Below are 15,248 nucleotides of genomic sequence, written 5' to 3'. Positions count from 1 at the left end.
AAGAATTCATACACACTTCATAATCAAGAGTTCTCACTCTGCAGTATGAATGCATGCCTTCACCTTAATCTTTTAAATAGCAGAAGGAGTCAAAATAGTTAAAGTCATAAGTACAGAAACTGATACTTCAGTTCAACTTGTCCATACTAACCAAACATCTCAGTCTGATCTAGTCCCATTTGCTCGCATTTGGTCTATATCCCTCTAAATCCTTCCTTTTCATATACCCATCCAGATGACTTTTAAATATTGTAATTGTGCCTGCCTACATCACTTCCTCTGGCAGCACGTTCCACATACACACCACACTCTGCACGAAAAGTTACCCTCAGGTCCCTTTTAATCTTTCCCCACTCACGTTAAACCTATTCATTTTAGTTTGGGACTCCCCTACCCTGGAAAAAAGACCATCAATATTCACCCAATCCATGTCCCTCACTATTTTATAAACCTCTCTACCACTGATGCAGGAACAGCCACTTAAGGAATACCCAGTCATTGCACAATGATCAAAGAGGCAACCAGCTGAAGTTTCCACAGGGCTCTTTAGAAGCATGGGAGAAACAGAAGAGGCAGGAAATTGAGATGAGTAATAAGGAGTATGTTGCCATAAGAATATGTTTCATGTTGTAGGCAAGATTAAAAGTTGCAGCCATACTGGAATAGCAAAAACTGTTTTCGCCTGATTACAAGAATCAGAAAGTTTTGTGATAAAACACAAGCAAACAGATGGTCAATGAGCATGCACCCCATGAGACATTATTGATAAATCTTTAACTGACAGAATTCAGAGTACAACATAGTAACAGCAGCCATTCCAGGAATCAGTCTGGTGAACCATGGTTTCATTCCCCCTAGGACAAGGATATCTTCTCATAAGCATGGAGATGAAAATTGCACATGATACTCCACATGATGTCTCACCAAAGCCCACTACAGCTAAAGACTTTCTTACTCTGTACGCTAACATTCTTGCAATGAATGCTAAAATGCAATTTGCCTCCCTAATCGCTTGCTACATGACTGCTTTCAATGACAGGTGTACGAGGACACCATGTCTCTTTGTACATTAACATTTCCCAATCTATCATTTAAATAATACTCTGACATTATGTTTTTCGACCAAAGTGAACAACTTCTCAGTTATCCACATTATACTGCATTTGCCATATATTTATCCACTCACTCAACTTGCCTAAATCATCCTGAAACCTCTATATCCTCCTCACCACTCACACTTCCACCTATTTTTGTGTTATCAGCAAGCTTGGAAATATTACACTTGATTCACTCATCCAAAACATTCAGAAATATTGGGAATGGCTAGTGCCCCAAGCACTGCTCCCTGTGATATCCCACTTGTCATCACATTCCATACCAAAAATGATCCATTTATTCCTACTCTGTTTCCTGTCTGCTAAACAATTTTTAATCCATGCTAATATATTATCACCAATCCCATGTGCTTTGATTTTGCGCAATAATCTCTTATATAGGACTTTATTGAAAGCTTCCAAAAAATCCTAGTTGTACTGAAGACTTGTGCTCCAAAACTTGCTGTACCCCTATCCAAGCTGTCGCATTATAGCTACAACATTTGCATCGACCTAACAATGTGGAGAACACCCAGGACAAAAACAACCTGGCCAATTACCACCCCATCAGTCTACTCTCAATCCACTTTAATAAAGTGATGGAACATCTCTTCAACAGAGCGATCAAACAGCACCTACTTAGCAAAAACCTGCTCAGTGATGCCCAGTTTGGGTTCCACCAGGGTCACTCAGCTCCTGACCTCATTATAGCCTTGGACAAAAGAGCTGAATTCCAGAGGTGAGGTAAGAGTGACAGCCCTTGACATCAAGGCTGCAATCGACTGAGTGTGGCATCAAGGAGCCCTAACTGGAATCAGCTGGCACCAGGGGACAAACTCTCAGGTGGGTGGGGGCGTACCTTGACAGAGGATAACGGTTGTGGTTTTTGGAGTTCAGTCATCTCAGCTCCAGGACATCTCTGCAGGAGCTCCTCAGGTAGCGTCTGAGGCCCAACCATCTTCAGCTGCTTCATCAATAACCTTTCTTCCATCATAAGGTCAGAAGTGGGGATGTTCACCTCTGATTGCACAATGCTCTGCACCATCCGCGGCTCATTAGATACTGAAGCAGTCCATGTTCATATGTAACAAGATCTGGACAATATCGAGGTTTGAACTGACTCAAGTAACTTTCTTGCCACACAAGTGCGAGGCATTAACCATTTCTAATATGAGACAATCTAACCACTGCCCTATGACATTCAATGATGTTACCATTACTAGCCTCCCCCCACTTTCAACATCCTGTGTGGTCATCATTGATTGGAAACTGAACTCGATTAAAAATATAAATATAATGGCTACAAGAGCAGGTCAGAGGCTAGGAATGCTGGAGAATGACTCACTCCTGACTCCCCAAAGTGTGCACACCATCTACAAGGCACAAATCAGGAGTGGGATGGAATGCTTCAATGCCGCTACATCAAAGTCCTGGAATTCTCTCCCTTACAGCAATGTGGGTCAACCTGTAGCAGCAGTTCAAGAAGGCAGCTCACATTTTCAAGGGTAACTGAGGTCAGGCTATAAATGTTGCCCAGCCAGCAATGCTCACATCCCACAAGTTAAAAAAATCTGTCGGCAAGGTATTGTAAAGGAGAAGTCACGTCTGACTAACTTGAGTGAATTTTCCAAAGTGGTGACCAGGTGTGGAGATGAGGGTAATGCTTTTGATGTAGTCTACTTGGACTTCAGCAAGGTTTTTGATAAGATCCCTCATGAGAGGCTGATAGCAAAGTTAACTGCTCTTAGAATCTAAGAAATTTGGCAAATTGGATTCACAATTGGCTGAGTGGCAGGAAGGAGAGGGTGATGGTTCAACAGTGTTTCTCCAACTAGAAGTGTATGTCTGGTGGGGTGCCACAGGGTCAGTGATGGGGTCTTTGCTGTTCAGGTTTATACAAATGATCTACACTTGAATGTCAGAGGGTTAATCGTTAAGTTTGTAGATGATACAAAAATTGGTGGCACGGTGAATATGAGAAAAATACCCTTCGACTACAAGAGGATATAGGTAGACAGATCAGTGGCACGTGGAATTCAATGCAGATAAATGTGAGATGATGCACTTGGACAGGGCAAACAAGGCAAGGGAATACATGATGAACGGTAGGACCATGAAGAACATAGAGGTTCAGAGGGACCTTTGCATGTACACCAATCCCTTAAGGTATCGGGACATGTATATAAAGTGGGTAAGGCGGCATTTGGTATACTGGTCTTTATTATTCAAAGACGCACAGTTTAAGAGCAGGGAGGTAATGTTGGAACATTGGCCACAGCTAGAGAATTCTGTGCTGTTCTAGAATCCACATTATAGGAGGGATATGATAATACTGGCAAGGGTGCAGAGAAGATTTTCCAGAATGTTGCCTGGGCTGGCCAGTTTCCATTATGAAGACAGACTGGCCAGACTGGGGATGTTTTCCTTAGAGCAGTGGAAATTTAAAGAGTCTTGACTCAGTTGTATAAAATTACGAGGAACATATATCGGCTAAGTAGGAAAAAACTTCTCTCTTTGATAGAGGGATCAATAACTGTGGGGGATTGAATAGTTAGATAGTTTTTGACCAGCGCAGACATATTGAGCTGAAGGGCCTTTCTCTGGGCTGTAGATCTCTATGACTCTATGCTGTATGATGAAGATGACGTAAAACATTGTTGATTAAATCTAATATTAGTGGTCAACTTGTTTGACAATTGGAATAGCATATAATCTAAGGAAACAAACAAGATTCTTTCAGTCGGACAGAAAATGGTCATAATGGAAGCAGCATTTATGCACAAAATATTTCAAGTTCTTTCCATGTATTGATAAATGCAGGAAATTTGACAATAGAATACATACTTTGCTTGATTGACAATTCCAGTCAACTCTGCAAGAGCAGCTAACATTGCAGGTTCCAGGATAGACACAATCACCAAAATAAACTGGAAATTGACATTCTAAATTCAGAAAACAATGAACAAAGTTTTCAACACAGAAATATGACCTTTTTAAAATATAAAATATCCTCTGGGAAAGGAAAGGAAAGCCAAGACCCCATTTAGATTCACAGTGCAAACCTTCACTTGTCAAATGGGAGCCATTACAAATTTAAAAATGAATACAGAGCTCCAAACAATGACAGTGATTCAAATCAAATGTTCCCTACCCCCTCCCATTTTACTTAGTCCCTCTTGGGCTTCAGCATGATTCTATTTAGAATAGCAAGGTTAGTTCTAGCAGTATCCAGGAGACCGTAAACGGCAAGACAATCCCAGACATTCTGCGTTTCAAAATAACAAAAGAATGTCAACATAACAGAAAACTGGATCAAACTGACAAAAAATGAGTAATTCAAAGGTTAATTGGGTTGCTTGAACACCAGTGAAGGTTTGCTGATTGGAGACAATTAGCTCCCATATGCTTGTTGTGTACTAATATATGATAAGAAGTGCACTGGATTAGGGAAACAAAACACAACCATCTCTCTAGTCCTGTCACTGTGTCCTTTGGATATCTCCAACACACGGTGTTATTCTTCATGCTCTAGTGGGTCAGCAGCTAGTCTCTGGTGCATCAAAGACAATACCAAACTGCCTGCAGCAATTAGTTTCTTCAGTTTTAGCTCTATAATGAGTCTCTTTGGGAATCGAAAGATTAAGAGGAAAAGAAAAGCTGAGAAATGTCTATATGAAGCCAAAAGATGTTACAGCAAGGATACTAAAAGCAAATCTTAATTCTCTTATGTTCCTCATGCAGAGTGGTATTGACTTGAAAAACCAATCATTTTGTCTGTCCTTTATAACTTACATTTCATACCTGGAATTTCACATTTAAGAGTGTTATCAAAATGAGCTACAGTCTTCAATATACCTTATACAAATAAAAAAAAATTTCAGATAGCAAGAAAACATATCGCATTGCTGAATTTTTGGAAGTTGCAAACCATCTTTATTGCACTTTGAAATAACCTCACAGAGGCTAGTTTCCTTTATTTCAATGTGCACAGTACACTGGCTGTGACTCAGAGTCAGTCCCTGAAGTCAGGAGACTCACTGAATCCCCTTTTTAATTTTTTTTCCCAAAAACTCCCACACTACTGCCAAACAGCAGTGGTGCTTCTTTTCCCCAGCACCCAACTCATGTGTGTTCAGGTGTAGGACACAGTGAAGAATAACGAGTGCCAAAAACTTTTATTCATATCCCACCACCAGAAAGAAAAGAAACAACCAAGTGGCCAGTGACAACTAGTGCCCTTCTCTTCAAAGGGCAATGCTGAGTTATCAAAAAGGTTCTCCTATTTGTATCGGTCAGCCAGGGCTCCCTAATTGGCCCAAGTGAACAATCCCAATCAAGGATCTCAATCAATTAGATCCACCTGGTTCCAATAACTACATCTATCACCTCCTAAGTTCAGGGGTGTAAGCTTGGTCCTTCTCTTGTAGCTTCTCCTGGGATCTTCTCGCCCCAGGTCTCATTCTGCTGACTCAGACATGGGTGGTGTGTACTGGACCATAGCCTATCTCTTGCTTCCACAAAGTTTCCTCCTCTTCTTCCAGTAGTAATGGTATCAAGGCTGCATCCATCTAGGTCTGAGGTTTTGTTGACGCTAGATGGAGGTGGAGAACCCAAGGCTTCTGATACGCCTTCTGGCTTTTCTGAGGCACCAAGTCTGTTTTGCTCCTGTCCCTTTTGTGAGGTAGCAGCTTTCAGGTGATCCACATGTTTATTCAGGACCACCTCATCTGCTGTGAACTTTGTAAGTCATCCTCGTCTCATATCCACGCAATAGAGAGTGTGGTGTTGGAAAAGTACAGCAGGTCAGGCTGCATCCGAGGAGGAGTATCAACGTTTTGGGCAAAAGCCCTTCATCATATCCATGCAGGGCCATTTTCGATATCCCATCACCATATCACCCTTTATTTAGGCATGTTAAGTACACTAGCAGTGACCAGCCAGGTTGGAGTCAGTCCCTGAAGTGAGGAGACTCTCTGAATCCCATATTTATATCTGTCAGCCAGGGCTCCCTGATTGACTGGGGCTGTTAACCTGGTCAATGATCTCAGTCAATGAGATCCACCTGATCTCAATCACTTCACTATTTGCTTACAGGAAACCTGAGAATCACAAATGAAATATTTAACATTTTGGGCCCCGTAATCTTAACATAAAAAGGGTTAACTGCATTCACACTAAAGGAAAAAATAGGCAAGAAATTGATTTGCTTTGATTTATTATACTCATGTATCTAGATACAGTGAAAAGTTTGTTTTGCAGGCAGATCATTAGGCTAAAAGAATACAGCGAAGAACACAATGTTACGGCTGCTGAGAGTGAGACTAACATTAAATTTTAAGAAGCTACCCTTGAATATATTTGTACAGATATATAAACTTTAATATCTTCTGCCTGAAGAGAGTACAACTCGTGTGCGAAGCGTCTTTGATTATGTTGTTTGCTTTCCCAAAGTGGTGGGAAGTATAGGTGCAGTCAATGGATGGAAGGCTTTGAATAGCCTTTTAAAGACTGGGAGAGAAGCAGTAATGGATAAGGATCAGTAAAGAGCCTTCTTGAATGTTAAACCAAAATATATTGGTTGAACTTTGTAAGTTGGTGAATTAAATCAGCAGATTGTTTAACAATATAATCATAGGTATTATTGTATTATATAATCACAGAAAAACATTTGCTCAGGACCATCTTGTGCATATATAACTTGTAACCAAAATCAGCAAATTTTACTCAGATTGGCAAAAATAAAAGAAAGAGAGATTACATTACAGGTAATAGTGCCATGATAGCAGGGAATAACATCCAACAAGGATGAGAACATTCAAACGGGGATGATATCCTTTAAGATGTCAAGGTGTGAAGTATAGCCTAATGAGACATTCCAGAATTCATGTGACACACCATTGTGATTATGTTTCACAAAACTCTCAACTTCCACTCAATTATTTTTTAAGAAATGGGCCAAAGATATAGCACAAGGTTGGAGTCTTCTGACATGCCACTTCCAGATTATATCTGCTCATCGTTCGACTGATTGAGTTGCTCATGGAAAGCAACCAGCAGCCAAGTAACAACTAAACACATCATTAACACAATGCAAGCAAATTTTTGTTGGCATACTGCCTCATTATTTCAAACAGCAAACACTGAGAAACAAATTCCACAATGGATCACATTTTCTTATTTATGCTTAAATGAGATTAAAAGTAACACGTCATGCACTGACACAACAATCCAAATTCACTTCTCCATTTCAAAGTTGAAGTTTAGAAGTCCATCATTAAAATAAAATGTGGCCAAAATTAATTGCAAGATCTCACATAATTACCTACAGTAATAAAAAGGTTTAAATTCAGATATAGTGTCAGCTGTGGCTCAGTAGTAATACTCTCAGCTCTGACTCAGCAAATCACAGGTTCAAACCTCACTCTGGAGACTTCATTAAACAATCAAGGCTGAAAGTTCATGTCAGTGTTGGTGGAGCACTGCACCAGATATGGTATCTTTCAAATTCTCACATACATATAAATGATCACATATCACTCTTTGAAGAGCAGCAGGGGACTTCACCTTGGCGCGCATTTATCTTGTAACAAACATCCCTAAAATAAATCAACTGATCATTTATCCATCACTGATTTGTGATCATCCAATGTGCAAATTCCAGCCATAATTACTAACATTACATCATGACCATAAGCACTTTACTGTAAAACACTTTGGGATATTGTGAGATCATGGAAGGCACAATATACATTTTTTTTTAATTTCCAAATATCAGAAATATTTTATTCACAATTATTTTCCTTTAGTGACAGAAAACTAAGTAAAAAGGACGTTGATAAAATGATGCATTTGTGCTGAGTAAAATTTTTGTAATGCCCTCAATTAAGAAATATTGGAGGCTATCCAGGGACTAAGGGCTGGAGAAGATGGTAGAAATAAGGAGGGGCAAGACCATGAAGAGATTTTGAAAGAAGGCTGGAAATTATAAAATTGACGCAGTGCCAGAGCATTGTAGATAAAGGGGAGTTAGTGAGAGTTAGGATATAGATAACAGGATTCTGGTAACGCTCAAAATTTTGTCAAGTAAAAACCAAGAGACAGGCCACGACTTGAGTATTGGTCGGATGTTCAAGTTCCGATGTATGGCTGGGGGCTTCAGTACACTCACTGAGCTTGCCTCCCTTCAGAGGATGATATAATGTAGTGTTGCATGTTTACAGAGATTTTCAGGCCAAGATTTTTGAAGACCTGATGTGACTCTGTGAACTTTTCAAATTGGCAGACAGGATCTGAATCCAGAAATTCCACTCCCATCTCCAACAGATTCCGTTTTTTACTGACAAAGCAAAAGTAGAATTCAGCGCTGAGTTCAAACAGATACCATTTCTGCTGCTGCAGGGACGTTAACCCTCAGTGTGGGAATTCTGATTTTGTGGACTCTTGAAGGGCTGCAGAACCGCCAAGCTATCAAGTTATTTAAATCCCCTAAACTTTTAATAATTTTAAAAATAGGTTGTTTGTTTTTGTGCAAGGTAAACAAAATCCAATCAAGCGGTTATGAAAGCTGTTTACTGTCATTATCATAAAAGGCTATCGTTGTCTCATCATGAATGCTTGGCTGTTCTCTTTAACCTAAAATTATCCCAGTAGAGGGTTCTAATTTCAGTGTGATGAATAGCTGAAAGTGATTATTAAAAGATTAACTGTCTTTGATATGGGATTATGAACACAAATCTTTGATTTTATAAGAGGTGAAATACTTGGAAATAATTTACAAAGTTTGGAATGGGCTTTCATGAACCACAGCCATTTCTTGAAAATACAGGCAAGTCACCATGTATTTAGAAATTTATTTTACTTTTTCTTAACATGGCTCCTGAAGTCTGGTCACTGGGTGAGTTGGTAAGAAGGGTGCATAGTCAAAGACTGAGTTAGCATGAACTGGTATGGAGGCTATAAGTAATCATGGGGATCGGTGGTGCATGAGAAGTGAATGGGGAACAAGGAAATGCATAGGTTTAATACTACAGAGTCTAGAATTTGAGAAAGCAACTACAAGAAAAATCCTGAAAAACTGAAGAGGGCTTTTTAAACAGCCTGACTCGGCTTTTGGTTAGAGACAAAAAAACGGCAGATGCTGGAATCCAAAGTATACAGGCAGGAGGCTGGAAGAACACAGCAAGCCAGGCAGAATCAGGAGGTGGAGAAGTTGAAGTTTCAGGGAGGTTATTTGAACTTTGAGAACTCGACGTTGTGTCCTTCAGGCTGTAGGCTGTAGGTTGCCCAGGCGGAAGCTGAGGTGTTGTTCCTCGAATTTGCGGTTGGGTTCATGGTGGCAATAGAGGAGGCCAAGGATGGTCATGTCAGAAACCCTTGGTTCTTCTGCCAACCTGCAGCCAGCCAACACACCAGCTCTCCCTCCTCACCCATCCACCCCTCCCCTCCACTGTCTCCAAACTCATAGACCCACCAGCCCCGCACTGCTCGGTTCTACCAGCTCCCCAAGATCCACAAGCCCAACTACCCCAGCTGACTCGTCATCTTGGCATGCTCCTGCCCCACTGAACTCAACTCGTCCTACCTTGACTCCATCTTCTCCCCTCGCTTCAAACACTTCCTGCCTATCACCGTGACAACTACCACACCCTCCATCTCAGGCTCTCAGCTCCTTCCTCTCCAATAGACCATCCAGTCCCCTTCCACCAATTCCCTCCCCACTTCGCAGAACTGTTCATTACCCTCAACAACATTTCCTTTAACTCCTCCCATTTCTTCCAAATCCAAGGGGGTGGCCATGGGCACCCGGATGGGCCCTAGCAAAGCCTGCCTCTTTGTCAGCTATGTTGAATAGTCCCTCTTCAGTACCTAGACAGACACTGTGCCCCTACTCTTCCACTGTTACATCGAAGACTGCATCGGTGCAGCATCCTCCATCCAGGCCGAATTCGCCCCACCCTAAAATTCACTTGGCCCATTTCGGACACCTCCCTCCCCTTCTTGACCTGTCCATTTCCATTTCAGGCAGCGGTATCCAGATGGGCATTTACTACAAACTCCCATAACTACCTGGACTACACCTCCTCCCACCCAGTATCCTGCAAGAACTCTATCCCGTTTTCCCAATTTCTCCACCTCCACCATATCAGCTCGGACAACAAGACATTCCACTCCCAAGCATCCCAGATGTCCATCTATTTCAAACAATGTATTTTTCATCCCTTTGTCATCCAGACAGCCCTCCACTGCACCACCTACATTCTCCATTCCACTGCTCTAAACATCCCCCCCAAAACACAATAAAGACAGAGACCCCTTGTCCTCACCTATCACCCCACCAGTCTCCGCATCCAACACATCCACCAACTCTAACTAGATCCTATCACCAAGAACACTTTCCCCTCCCCAACCCTCCGTGCTTTCGATAAGGACCATTCCTTCGACAGTCCGTGTTTTCCCCCCACTCTCCCCACCGACCCCCTGAACCCCCAGGTTCCCTGCAACCAGAAAAAGGTACAAAACCTGCCAGTACACCCCATCCCTCCATCCAGGCTCGCAAACAGTCCTTCCAGGTGAGACAGACCTGCCTCTCTTCCAACCTAGTTTACTGCATCAAGTGCTCCAGATATGGTCTTCTCAACATCAGGGAGATAAAACATAAACTTAGGGAACAGTTCACTGAGCATTCAGCCGGGCCCACAACTGCTGCCTAGATCTCCCAGTCATCACCCTTTTTAATTCCCCTTCCCACTCCCTTTGCAACATGACCATCCTTGGTCATCTCCATGGTCACAACAAACCACACCGCAAACCGGAGGAACAACACCTCATCTTCCGACTGGACAGCATACAGCCTGGAGGACCCAACATTGAATTCTACAATTTCAAATAACTTCCCTTCCCAGACTCCCTTCCCAGCCCCTCCCCCTCCATTTCACTTCTCCCTGCCACCTACCAGATTGATTCCTCCTATTGATCAACCAGGAAATGCCCTCTGCCTGTCTTCATCAATCCCCAATTCACTACCCTGCCCCACCATCCCGTTTATCTGCACCTCCCCCTATACTCACTCCCAGTCCTGAAGAAGGATTATACTCAAAACATCGACTTCTCTACCTCCTGATGCTGCCTGGCTTGCTGTGTTCTTCCAGCCTCCTGCCTGCCTCAGCAATTCACCATCCCTGTGGCCACCTCCAAACTGTATCCTGACAACTTCCATCCCTGAAGAAAGATCCTGCCACTGAAGGAGTTTCTTCTGAGGAGGGAGCAGTAAATTAGGAAATTTCTGAATTCATGCTCCCCACCTCAAGAGTGAAAATGCAGGTCTAACTCTCAAACATATTTGATATTGCATGGAACATTGACAATCCTGAACTAGTTTTGTAAAGAACACTAAATACAAATCAGAATTGGTCATATTTTCTTGTTTTAAATATTATTTCCAAATTCATACTATTCTAAGGTTGCTAATTTGTTTTGGAAGTCCTTAAAAATAAACAAATTAGTTCTAATCTTTTAGGTTTTCCAACTATGTAGCTATCATAGAGTCAAAGAGATGTACAGCACGGATTAAGACCATTCGGTCCAACTCGTTCATGCTGACCAGATATCCCATCCCAAATCTAGTCCCACCTGCCAGCACCTGACCCATATCCTTCCAAACTCTTCCTATTCATTTACCCATCCAGATGCCTTTTAAATGTTGCAATTGTACTAGCCTCCGCCACATCCTCTGGCAGCTCATTTCATACACGTACCACCCTCTGCATGAAAAAGTTGCCCCTTAGATCTCTTTCATATCTTTCCCCTCTCAGCCTAACCCTATGCCCTAAACCTAGACTCCCCTACAACAGGGAAAAGACTTTGTTTATTTATCCTATCCATGCCCCTTGTGATTTTATAAGCCTCAGCTTCCAATGCTCCAAGAAAAACAGCCCCAGCCAATTCAACCTCTTCCTGTTGATCAAATCCTCCAACCCTCCTGCAAAGCTGACAAATCAAGATGTTGAGTAATAGTAAACTTGGCCTAATTCTTTCCATTACTTCACAAGATTTAATATCAAGCCTGATAATGGCTAGCTCATGTAATCACAAATGACGATGAGATAGAATGTTTCTATAATTTGAACTAACAAGCTCCTTGCAGCAACAATGTGAAATAAATTGCATCGGACCTAGTGATAATTGTTGAGCAGACAAATAAGAGTTGGTACAGACCTTCAAACCCTTTCTGCCATTCAGTGCAATATTTTGCCTCAACTCCACTTTTCCACCTCCAGAAACTAACACAGCTAAATTTTTGATCTTAGTTAAAAAATTATTCAAGGATAACTCCCTACATGCAACTTGATCAGCAAGGTGGTGAAACTTTGCTATATAGGTCCACTCATAGACAATAGGCTTGATCTTTCACCAATAAAATTGGACCCATCCACATGGAAATTCACACATGTACAATAGATGAGACTACCGAGTATCTCAGCCTGGCTGTTTGTGATTCAATGATTAGCAAATCAATAATTGGATTCACTCACTTTAAATATCTTCTGTCAAATTAATACAAAAATACAGCATAGCATAACCTAACACTGTATCTGCACCCTAGAGATATTGTATATTCTGGTACTTAACCAATGGCTGCTGTTTGGAAAACATAGTTTTTCTCTTGCATGGACATGCATATTACGCATTTATGCTCTTTAAAAAGAAAACCTTGAGGTGCAGGAATTAACCTGAGCAATACCATGTCTAAATACCTTTTGGCACTTGTTAATGCAAATAAATTGAACTCTGTGGTACACCATATGACTTGGTCCTGCATGGATGAACTGGTCACTTTAATGAGTACATTAAAAACTGTTAATAGCACATCAGAGAAGGGACACAAGGGAGTTGATTTCATTTTGTATAAGGCATTTGCCGGAACCCCAATAGTGAGGGTACAGAATAATGACTATTTAAACAGGATAAGTGTGACAGGGTAGTAACAAAACTATTTCACCTGACTCACCTGATGGGCTGAACACTGGATAGATCCCCTGAATACCAGAATGTCCATGACACTGTTGAATTGTCATTTGGGGTCAGAAAAGAGGGAAATACCAAATTTCTGTGATTTCTGACACATTTTTAATAAAAAGTACATATTGAAGCAGTGACCAGTCACTGGAAGGCAAATCAATGAAAAAGCTCAAAAATCTTACATGAATCAGATTTTGCAATGCCCCTGTCCTTTATCACCTCCAGCAGCAACCAACGCCCCCACTCCTTAGTGTGAGATGTTATAGACTTCCAAGCAACACGTCTGTCTCATGCTCATTGAAGAGAAAAGCTTACACAGAAGTAATTTTCTTTTTCCTCATTCTTTCATGGGATGCAGGCATTGCTGGTGACACCATCATTCATCACCCACCCCTAATTGTTCTTGAATTGAATAGTGTGCAAGGCCATTTCAGAGGGTAATTAATGGTGAACCACATTGCTGTTGGTCCAGAATCACATGCAGGCCAGATAGAAAATGATGACATATTTCTTTCCCGAAAGGACATTGTAAACCCAAAAAGATTTTTATGACCACCAATGGTGGTTTCACAATCAGTATTATTGTGACTAGCCTTTAATTCCAGAATTTATTTATTTTAGATTCCACCAGCTGTCCCCAGAGCCAGTGAAGTACTACGTCAGTGATATTACCACTATGTAACCCATGTGCTGACAGGTGCAGTTAAATTCAAAACAAAATTGTGTAAAAAGCACTATATTTGCACAAACCAGACAGTGATAGCATGACAACTAGCAGTATAATTACCAGAGCTAAATTTCTAAGCTGCTAACCACCAAAATTTTAAGTTCAGGGCTCCTGCTTGTGTTCAAGTATCTGGCATAATAACCCTCAAATACAAGTGTAAGACCTCTTTTACCATACATGAAAATGAAAGGTTCAATAAGTTAGAGTGAACTTACATTATATTACACCTTTCACATCCTTAGGATTTCCTGAAGTCTTTCACAGTCAAATGAATTAATGTTGATGTGTAGTCACCCACTGTAATATAGCAAATTTGACATTCAGTTTGCACACAAGGCTTCAAAATGTAAACAAAAAAAAATGGCATTCTTAGATAAGGAATACATTTTGGATAGGAGTACCTATATAATATCCTGTTCCTTTCTGAACCGTACCATTGGATCTCTTGCATTCAAGAGCACAGTCAAAAAACAATAGATGAAAAACAATGCAGCCCTCTTAAATATCACACTGAAATGTCAGTACAGATGAAATACCAAAATTTCTAGAATTTGTTTTTAAACTTATAACTTTCTGCAGCACTCTCACTGAAACAATACTACTCACTGACCACATACATTTAAATAAAATTCTGAATACTTTATTTTAACCGATCAAAATATGCCCCAAGCTCCTATTTTTTCTGAAGCAAAATAAAATTTTGCAGAACAACTGTTAATAGCTTAACAAAATGGCTTATAATCATGCAGGTCATCTATTCAGATCTACTTTTTCTTCCCCCAAAAATTCTCTTCTAAGACAATCTTAAAATTTTCCTTCCCAAACACGCAAAGGGTATTTCCAAAAATATATTTTAAAATAGTTTGCAATTAGTTTTTGGTAAAGACACATACTTGCAAATTATTCATATCATTAGGATGCACATCAAGTTCTGTGAAAGGTTCAGGCACTACATCTTAGGAAAAATACTGGTCTTAGGGGAATATTGGGTCACATTGTATCAAGCACAAGCTAAGGTTGGTGTGAGTTAGCCTTCTGGTATAAATCTCACAGGCTCCTTAATTACATTCAAGAGTAAGATCAGTAAAACTGGGCCAGTAAATCTGCATTCACATACTACCGGTGAGCCTGACCTCGGTGGTGGGCAAGTTGTTGGAGGGAATCCTGAGGGACAGGAAGTACATGTATTTGGAAAGGCAAGGACTGATTAGGGATAGTCAACATGGCTTTGTGCGTGGAAAGTCATGTCTCACAAACTTGATTGAGTTTTTTGAAGAAGTAACAAAGATGATTGATGAGGGCAGAGCAGTAGATGTGATCTATATGGACTTCAGTAAGGCATTCAACAAGGTTCTCCATGGGAGACTGATTAGCGGGGTTAGATCTCATGGAATACAGGGAGAACTAGC

General features: G+C 40.9%; 1 protein-coding gene across 6 annotated transcripts in view; it reads right to left on the bottom strand.

Annotated features, from left to right (window-relative positions):
- The window catches only part of LOC122555933 (inactive N-acetylated-alpha-linked acidic dipeptidase-like protein 2), a 941,631-nt gene that overhangs the window by 809,549 nt on the left and 116,834 nt on the right, over positions 1 to 15,248 (bottom strand). For all 6 annotated transcript variants that reach the window (XM_043702221.1, XM_043702219.1, XM_043702220.1 and 3 more), the window contains one exon: positions 14,055 to 14,136. The gene's annotated coding sequence lies outside the window, so the exon portion shown is untranslated. The remainder of the gene's footprint in view (positions 1 to 14,054; positions 14,137 to 15,248) is intronic.

The sequence above is a fragment of the Chiloscyllium plagiosum genome, chromosome 13 (assembly GCF_004010195.1).
Source record: "Chiloscyllium plagiosum isolate BGI_BamShark_2017 chromosome 13, ASM401019v2, whole genome shotgun sequence".
Lineage (NCBI taxonomy): Eukaryota > Metazoa > Chordata > Chondrichthyes > Orectolobiformes > Hemiscylliidae > Chiloscyllium > Chiloscyllium plagiosum.
The sequence above is the reverse complement of the archived record's forward strand: the minus strand, read 5'-3'. Positions and strand labels throughout refer to the sequence as shown.